Source organism: Chelon labrosus (assembly GCF_963514085.1).
Source record: "Chelon labrosus genome assembly, chromosome: 18".
NCBI classification, from domain to species: domain Eukaryota; kingdom Metazoa; phylum Chordata; class Actinopteri; order Mugiliformes; family Mugilidae; genus Chelon; species Chelon labrosus.
This window is the reverse complement of record NC_140351.1, coordinates 11,026,177-11,033,899: the sequence shown is the minus strand read 5'-3', so window position 1 is coordinate 11,033,899 and position 7,723 is coordinate 11,026,177.

The window sequence follows — 7,723 nt, the reverse complement described above, 5'->3', positions numbered from 1 at the left end:
AAGAAACATCTTTGGGAGTGCTTGCATGAAAGTTGATCCTCAGATAAGACCCCCTGTATGAGGAAACTGAAAAGCCTGGGGCCGTCCTTCGCCCTGCCTGATTGTAAAGCGTTTTAATTTGGGCTCCAGTGGATGACCCGCCTGCCTCTGTTAGTCTGCTCAGGCACCATGTTAACTACCAGAGTGCAAGTTGCATTGAAAAAAAAATATATATATATATTTTAAGTTTACTGTTTTGATATGTGCAAAGCATTTTTATAACCGCTTAAGTATTTTAGTTTATATTACCAGACAACTTGCAAACAGTAATTTTAAGTGAAATGTGGCATACAAAACACTGTATTAGTTTGTTTCAGAAAACTATATATGCATATAAAATAATAAATACAAAAAAAGTCCATGCAAGCCTTAAGAAAATACATTTCTTACACCCTGTTTCAAAGCGTCACTAAAAATCCACTGCAGATTATTGATGCATTTAGATTCAGATTTAAATATGCCTCATTCCTGTTGCACTGTGAGAAACTGTGCTCGTGTAACCACTCTGGGCTTCAACTCCTGCCCTCTTTTATGTCTGCTGGAACCAGCCACAAGATGAAGTATGTTTTACTTACTACACAACGCAGAATAAAGGAGGAGCATTCGCGATTTTAGATCTAGTGATATGAACGTTTACAGAAGTGTCCCCTGCACCAACATTTACCAAGACTCATCGCTCAACTCTGCAAACTCCTGGACCCACACACACACACACACACACATACACAAACACTCAGGCTTGTGGGAGCTGAAGAGAAAGGGGGGAGCCCGCAGAACTTTTCTGGCAACATGTCAACTGAGACTGTAAGTTCAATTACTCACTTAACTCACTTTGATCACACCCCTCTGCCTCTGATTGGGGCTTTATCATGTGGACTGGCTAAAATGAGCCTCAAGCGAGACCAGCCTTGAACAAAGTGACACACAGTTTGAAGCAGTGGATAGTCCTTGTCTGATGGGCGTTATCACGTGGGGGTTGGGTGGGGGGCTTCAAAACCACCAGCAGCAGCAACGGTGTTAAAAACAGGGCAGTGATGAACTTTAGTTTTTAACAGTGTTGCAAGAACAGATGTGAGTCGGGATCGGCTTATTTTTATTTTAATTAAGTCATGGTGCGTTTATGTACTGCGTAACACACACACACTCACAAAATAGCTTTATATCAACCCAAATGAAAAATATCCATGGAGTCTGTCGCTCTTATAAAGTTAGTGTTGGGGTACACATGGCGGGTACACCGTGAGAAAATTTGTGTTTCATTCATTCATTCATTCATTTACCGTAAAGTCACTCTGAGCCCCAAAATAAATAAAAAATAAAATAAAATAAAATGAAACTACTTCATCGGTTTGTGCGACTCGCCTGTCGCCGTCGCGGTCGCGCTCGCAGCCGCCGTGCCGGGGCGGAGTGTGACCGGAAACCGAGCTCCTCGCGGCGGCAGCGGCAGCAGCAGCAGCCCGGCAGGAAGCTGCTTTTCACCGGCAGGAGAGAGGAGGAACAGCTGCCCCTACAGGCTCGAGGCTCGGCTGCGTTCACATGCAGCCCGGCAAAATCATTTTAAAAAATATCTTAAAAATCACATTTTTATTTTAGTATGTGACAGTGGGCGTGGTTTTGTTTTGTAGAACAATTATAATAAAAAAAATAAAAAAAAAATAAACAAAGGTCAGCGACGCCACGTGATTTTCACACACTAAAAAGCAGTTGAATAGAAACGTTTGGCTGAGTATTTTCAATAATATAAATATAATAATATTTTTATAGGCTATATTCATGTAGCTACTGTAACCTGTGTTGTATGTGTTATAATTTATCTGCTTATTACCCTATTGTTATAAAATTATTAGACTGTATACTTTCATATATTTTTTAATATACCTGCATGTAACACCTGCACCGTGTGAAGTGTGAACCCCCGGTTAAAGGCTTTAAGCCCTGTTATTGAATTTTACGTCAGATGACATTTGCATTTAATATCCCAGCAGCAGCAGCAGCAGCAGTGCGGTCTGCCATGTTGTTACTGTGACAGGCAGGTTTAAAGAACTGCAACAGCTACCACAGGAGCCCCGGAAGCTTTTATTGTCACACACGGGGAGCTCTGGAAAAGGTAACCAAGCTTATTTTAGCCTCGTGTATCGTGGCATACTGGTCAGGGTCTTCTTCTTCTTCTTCGTCACACCACCAGGCCTGCGCTGGTCACACTGGTGGGTGATGGTGGTGACGGTGCTGGCTGTGGAGGTGGTGAATGGGAGCAGCGTGCGCGCTCTACTATCGAGGTGAATGCGAGCCCATTCAAATTTCCATATATGTCCCGTCACAAGGGACACACACACACACAACCACCCCTCACCAGCACTCATAGGGGCACACGGCCTCCCCCCTCTCTCTCTCTCTCCCTCCTTTTCTTTGTTCCTCTCCGATGATTCCCTCTATAAGCTCCCCACAGGACAGAGAGAGAGAGAGAGAGAGAGAGAGAGAGAGAGAGAGAGAGAGAGAAACCACACCACTGCCACCCAGCGGCCACGGATGCGCGCGCGACCCTGTGCGCGCACTCTTTGTTGGCTCAGACCTCTCCAAATTTCCATCAGCGCGTATTTCATTTTATTGTTTTAAGACCCATGCTAGCCTTCAGAACTCCGCTGCGTTTTACTGGCACAATTAAAGCCGCCACATCACAACGCTTTGCATTCAGGCCCTGATCCCCTGCTGAAGTGTCCTTGAGCAAGACACTGACCCCGCGCTGACCTCCGGGAACGAGGTGGGCTGTGGATTATTATTATATTATCATCCGAAGCATTCATCCGCGGCTCTTTCTTATTTCTTTTCCCCGCCATATCTGACGGATTACACATGAAGCTGATCCAATAAAGAGGAGGGTATATGCTCTGCAGGACAATAATTGAATTAGCTCTATATATAACCCGGTTAATGAGGTACTTAACAGGGAGACGTTAATTACAGATTCTATATGGCCCTGTTTATTTCTGCAGGGCATCCTTTCCTCTCAGCTCCTGTAAGGTGGATTAATCAATCATATTCCTGCACACTTAATTCAGCTGCTCCAAATCCAAACAACGTGTGCGTGTTCACTTGATTGTTAATCCTCCAATTTGTGCTAATAACTTGCGCGTTTAAAAATCTGGAAAGAAGGAAGGGATAGTTTCTCTTTCCAACAGGGGGCAGAGTCACTCTGCACAAAATCTCTCCACTCGCCCTCTCCTTTCTCCCTCCCTGTCACGTACGCGCGCAACGCACGCTGCAGGCAGTGCTTCGGCAACTGTTGTTTTTCCCTGCAAGCAATTTTCACCTCATACCCAGCTGCCTTAAAAATTACCTTTAAACAGCCTGCTGCCAACCATAGCACGGCTTGTGCGCTGCTTGTTTGTGTAAGAAAACCCACTTTTGAACCAGATCAGAGACGTGTGGATTGGTTCCAGGGGTTTATGATCTCTGCTGGGTAAATGAAGCTGAAACGCTGCTGAAATGGTTAACCAGACACGATGTTTGAAAAAGAGCAAACGTTTTCTCTCCTCGTGGAGGTTCTAATTAAAACCTTCAGTGGTAATATTTGGGATGAGTTGAAAGTTTTATAATAATAATAAAAATATCCAGATAGGAAACTGGATATAGAGTGAGTTTAGATGTTATTTTCTCGTAAAAGGGGCCTCATTGTTGCACCGAGGTCCCCTGACCCCAGAGCTGGTTACGTGGGAGATGTGGTTTCATAGTTTTCCATGCTTAATTAACATTAAATTAAAGTGCAATCTGACTGTTTGGAACTTGTAAATAATAGAATAAATCACGACAGGCTGAGAAAACACAGGCTAAAGAATATTCTTTCTTTATTCCATTCATTCCTCAAGTGCCTTTACACTGTGCAAATATTGTTAACATGTACAAGACGTTATTTTATTTTAAATTTTGTTCTACATTTTGATAGGTCGACTGAAAAAATGTCCAACAGTGAACACGTACCTTTTCTAGCATACGTTTAAAACTTTAAATTAGGGCTGAAAAAAAGAAGAGAGAAAGAAAAAATATTCGTGCTCAGACGCTCATCCACAAATTAGTTTCAAATACAAAAACTCTTTGAACTTGAAATGTGATCCAAATTATGCTAAGAAGAAGAAAGTGGATTTTTCTGGAGGATGTTTTTTTCCTTTAAGTGTAATGAGGGGAATTAATCAGGCAAAGTTTCCCCGTGAGAATTACTTCAAAAACAACTTGGATTTGGTTTCATATCAGCATATGAGACTGAACTTTCTTCTGCATCTTCTCTGACATCTGCAGTTTAAACCCAACTAAAGTCTGGCTTTTAGTTTAATGTTATTTATCTTTTTTTTACCATGGCAAATAAAACGTTTTTAATGTTGTGTTAAAACTGAAACAGGATTTTTTTTTTCCAGTGAAGTTAGTAGTGAGTGACCCTTGTCTCATAGTTTAAACCCTTTACAGAATCCTTTACAGAAGGTTTCAAGGGCAGAGTTAATGCAAAGTGGAATGAAGATAATTCCCTCGCTACAAAGCTCATCACCCCCACTAACCCTTCACTATCGCTTCTAACAGCAGTCAGATAAAACTTTTTAACATTTACAAGTGACGGCAGGAGAACGAATTAAAGGGCACAAGCGAAAGAGAAATCGCACTGAGCTGGAGTTTTTAAAACCTTTGACCTTTCTCTCGTCAAAGATGAATTTGGAGCTGATTTAACGTGTTTTATTGTGGCTTCGATGATGGTGCACACATGCCTGAACCTAGAGCTGGACTCTTTGCAGTGGTGCTTATAACTCACTGTATCCTCTTTGTACACTGTGGATGGTGCGCAATGTTCCTGGCAGTAAGGAGGACCACTAAAGAGGCCCTCGCCTATTCTGGTTACGCCTTCTCATGGAGAAGCACTGCTAACTGAAAAGGCTGCAACAATTCACACATACAATAGTGGTTATTCAATATTTGGTGTATAGAAAAAAAAGAAGAAATAAAAAGAATGACGACATGGCCTGCAGGTGCTGAGATTTGAGGACCGTACTTTTTTACGCATGAATCCATCCACACACTCAAATTAGGCTTTAGATTTACAAAGGTTGATTTTGTGTTTATATGCAACTGTGAATAAAGAGCAAAGTCAAGGCGCCAACCCAGACCGGAATCTAGTTATTGGCGTAACTGAAACTAAATTTAGGAGTCACCAGAATCGATTAAAAATCCCGTGACAGAGTCTTAGCAGTCACGCGAAAGCAGCCCGTTGAAACCAATATGAAAAACCACCCTATCTTCCTCTTTGTTATTTTTTTTTTTAAACCCTGATTTTGAAAACGTGTTCCTTTGTTGCTGACAGACATTCTCCAAGGTCATGTTACAGCAGCGTTTTCTTAAAGGGGATGTATTCGGATTGTCAGCGCGTATCAATATTACAGTCAGTGATGGAGATTTATTATATCAACAAAGTGATCGTTGGACCGTGTTGGCACTCAGTCAGCCTGAGACCGACAAGAAAAAAAGAAAAGCGGAACAAGAATTTGAATGCAGATACAGATCAGCGTCCCTTTATAGGCTGTCAGCAGTAAAGAGGAAACGGTCTATAGGGGTTTATTCTATAAGACCTGTGAAGATGAGAGCTGCGCTTTTATTCCTCACAGCTCTTCTGATGTTCGGTCTTTAAGTTTGAAGGATCAGACGTTGTCCAAGTATTTAGCTCTACTGTTGCTTCAGTGTGGAAACTTATTATTTTTTTTTATTTTTTTTTTGATAGTTTCCAAGTCATGCATATGTGTCTTTCATGGATTTAGATTTTTGTTTTTCCTTAAAGAAGCTAAAAAACGAACTGATTGTAGGTTAACCAACAGCGTCAAGGGTGGTGCAAGATCAGCAGAACTTTTTAATTTCTGACAAGAATAAAAAAAAAACTTTTTATTGCCTCGCTTCACTCGTTAAATATGGCTATGATGAGCCATTCACATATATCCCAGACAGATTAGACGAAGGGTGAAGTTGAAAAGAACGGTTATTGTGACTAAACAGAAAATGATTGGCAAGCGTTAAATGATGTGAATGACTTTTAATTACTGGACGATGCTTTTATTTTGAAAGAACTAAATAATCATATTAAGAAACTGCATGTGTGCATTTTTAAAGTGAAGTAATGTGTTACACGCATATGTCCAAGATTATCGAGGGTCAGCTATCTCGTGACGCAGAATTACGCACGCGAATATGATGTATAGGAGAAAGGGGGGTGCGCTGTACGCCGCGACGGGCAGAGACGTGTCTTGGAGGAAGGAAAAAAAAAAACAGCATGGAGAGAGTGAAGGCTAATCTATTTCACAACCTGAGCCGGAGCCAAAATGGACTTTGGACAAAGCGCCGGAGTCAGAGGTCACTCCGATAGCTGCAGCGTGTGTGGCCGCGCAATAGAACCGCAGTCCTCCTCACTCCAAGATAATGAGCGACAAGCAGACGAGGGTCTCACTTTGGGGGAAATGATGCAGCCTAAAATTAGTGTTGAGATATGTAAAAGCAGGGACAGGCAACACTGGAAAGCAATAACTAGACCCCCTCCCCCCTTTCTTGGAGTTTAACCCATTAATTACCTCATGGAGATTGTGCAGAAACTTAAACAGACAGAGATGCTTCATGCTGGCGTTATATTGCAAGTAAATAAAAATAAATACAAGTCCATAAATCAGCAAGGACTGCGTCTCGGGTGCACATTTCCACATATTTTTTTCAGGAAAAAAAAAAAAATGCCTACGCCACATCACAACCATCCTATCCGAAGGACGCGTGCTCTTCTGCCTGTTTAGCCGTTTGCACCACGAAACCACATCAGCACGAATCTATAAATCACACAACAGCCTTCTGCAGTTATGGTTTTCAATGCACAAGAGAATTTCCTTTCGCTGCACAGCGACTCATCGTGGGGATCCCCTCGTCTGGGCTGCCTTGCGCACAGATTTCGCATATTTGAGTCTGCTTGACGGAAACTTAAGTGACCCATTTAGTGCTCACCTCATGACTGCCTCAAGACTCGGACAGGGGAGTTCCACATAATCATATGTAATAAATAATACGGTAATTATTATTCTTATTCTTATTATTAAGTTCTCCACGTGATTGCTACTGAAAATCCAGTAGAAGTATTGGAGGTTACACATTAAAGGACCAATGCTGCGTTTAATATCTTCAAGGCAAATGTGCAAACGAGATTTTAAAATGCCAATCATTTGACTTAATTTCAAATGCATTGAAAGTCCTGATTTCATCTGTTCATCTTGATCTGCACCAAATGATACGACAGGAACATTCAGGGAAATCTGTTTTTTGCTTGTATCAACTCTAAATGTGAAAATAGAAACCTGAAAATAATGTCAACACGACGACTTGGTTAAATCCTAACTGATTCCAATACTGGTATCCGTGGTGTAACCACAATTAGTCAGCAAAACAGCACACATGAGGCATTATAAATTCATATATAAGAACTAACTAAGACACTTTGATGAGTACTGAAACATCTCCAAGAAAACTCCAGTTGCTTTTGCTTAGATCAACCATGACCTGGATGACTGAGATTCTTCACAGACACTTTATAAATGGCACTGTAGAGATGGGACGCTGCTGCAGTCACTTTAAAAAAAAAAGCAAAAAATGCTGCATATCTTTTCACACAAAGTTTTTTTTTTTT